This window comes from Schistocerca piceifrons, unplaced genomic scaffold, assembly GCF_021461385.2.
Source record: "Schistocerca piceifrons isolate TAMUIC-IGC-003096 unplaced genomic scaffold, iqSchPice1.1 HiC_scaffold_936, whole genome shotgun sequence".
Taxonomy (NCBI): Eukaryota; Metazoa; Arthropoda; class Insecta; order Orthoptera; family Acrididae; genus Schistocerca; species Schistocerca piceifrons.
Window position 1 is genome coordinate 5429651 of NW_025729208.1, and position 2500 is coordinate 5432150.

Sequence of the window (2500 nt, forward strand, 5' to 3'; positions counted from 1 at the left end):
AGCCGGCCGCCCGGGAGTGTGTCCCGGGGGCCCGCGCGAACACGCAAGCGTCCGCTCAATCATTCTGCAAACAGGAGGAGGCTGAGCTCCCCTGCACAATACACCTCGAAACCCTCTCAGGTCCCGGCGGCGCGCAGCGCCGTCCCAAGTACTTGGTCGGGTTCGAGAGAGGCGCAATCGCCCGGAGTTAGGCGAGTAGACGCTTTCGGTGCGACCACCCGTGCTCCCAACTGAGCTTGCCGCTGCCGACAGAGGCCCGGGAGCGTGCTGTCGTGGCATTGCCGGCGGGAGACAACACGCGCCACCTACGGTGACCGGCAGCTCCAACGCCAGCGCCACAGAAGGACAAAAGCCCCACTTGGGTGCCGAAGCGAACTCTCCCAGCACAGCGCACGCGCCAACACATCCGCACAGCTGCGATACAAACCACCAGCGAGAACCGCTGGGGCGACCGAGCAGCAGACGGCGTCGCGGCGCCGAGCGCCGGGCGGCGGCGCATCCTCAACGCACACAGTCCTCAATCGGACCAGCACACTGAAGATGTCCACCGCGCTTCGCACCGGGCCCGCGAGGACCTACTTTGGCCGCACGGCGCCGCGCGCAGGGTGCGCCGGCGCGCAGCTGCGACGCCTGCCGCGTCCGTCGGCCGGCGCGCCTGCCACTGGCCGCCCCCACCAGCCGGCTGTAGCGCGTGCGCCCACGCACCGCGCGGCCAGCACGCCGGGAGGCGCCCCCTCACCGGCCGGGGACGGTCCCACCCAGCCACCGCCGCGTATCGCTTCACACCCAGATGCCGTTCAGTTTCGTCGGCATGGTGGGTATCGCTGGAACAACCGGTTAGTACCTCAACCTATCGTCGCCATCACCGATTCACCCCTAGCGAGAACAACCGCACCACAACAGGTTACCATTTGTTCATTTGCGTAACTTCACCAGAAAACGCAGGCGTCCATCGCCATTTGCAACTTCAACGATTATTGCATGCCTGTGTCAGGTGTCACGCCACACTACGTCTGCCCACATACACGCAACAAAATGTGCACGCCTAGACAATACGTGGAAGGTGGCCCCCGTACGTATGCGATGTCCATTGCTCGAACGACTGTCAACCGGCCTCTGTAGCATGTCGCAGATATGGAACGCGGTGCACCATGCCATCACGGTGTGTGAGGAGAGACGACTAGGTCCGAATACATCAACAGACAGCTCATGCTGATCGCCATCCACGGCGTCCGTTCCTCCCACACGTCTCTATGGCGTACCACACTGCAATCCAGCTCTCATAGGGAGACGACACGTAGCTGCGTGCACAATATTTGCACTGTATGGTCCGCCGTTTTTGGGCGCAGTCGTTGTGCGGTCACACATGTGCCACGATGTATCATTCAGTACATAAGGACGAATGTGCAGTACAGATTGTGGTTCACGCGTACGACATCAGCGGACAGTTGACACAGGCCGCACCACAACGTAGCCTGAGTACGTCGCATGCGAAGGGCATTGAACATGCAAACTTCTCACCAACCAGCTTGCGAAGGCAGGGGGCAAGGTGGGGACGTGGGGAGGGGCGGCATGTACGTCCTGCTGCCATCCACATTACAGTGTACAGCAGGAGCATGTGGAAAGTGAGCAAGACTTGCAAGGTGTTTAACATGAAGCGATACACAGGGGTGCGGGCAGTGCGAGTAGCGAACTATATTGCGAGGGTTGCGGGTGGGCAACACTACAGTAATTGAACGAGTCGTATAACAATTACAGAGCAGGTTTAGGCGACAACGTGGGTTACGTTAAGGCGACAACATGGGTTAGGTTAAGGCACAACATGGGTTAGGTTAAGGCACAACATGGGTTAGGTTAAGGCACAACATGGGTTAGGTTAAGGCACAACATGGGTTAGGTTAAGGCACAACATGGGTTAGGTTAAGGCACAACATGGGTTAGGTTAAGGCACAACATGGGTTAGGTTAAGGCACAACATGGGTTAGGTTGAGGCACAACATGGGTTAGGTTGAGGCACAACATGGGTTAGGTTGAGGCACAACATGGGTTAGGTTGAGGCACAACATGGGTTAGGTTGAGGCACAACATGGGTTAGGTTAAGGTACAACATGGGTTAGGTTAAGGTACAACATGGGTTAGGTTAAGGTACAACATGGGTTAGGTTAAGGTACAACATGGGTTAGGTTAAGGTACAACATGGGTTAGGTTAAGGTACAACATAGGTTAGGTTAAGGTACAACATAGGTTAGGTTAAGGTACAACATAGGTTAGGTTAAGGTACAACATAGGTTAGGTTAAGGTACAACATAGGTTAGGTTAAGGTACAACATAGGTTAGGTTAGGTTAGGTTAGGTTACACGTTGTTGTACGGAAAGGTGTAGGGGGGGGGGGGCGGGGGCGGCAGGTTCGTTGATAGTGATTATAGTAAGTGAATGCTTGTGACATGATCAGATTTGTCACGTCAGGATGCACCTTTGGCTTATTAGAGGCGGCGCTCCAA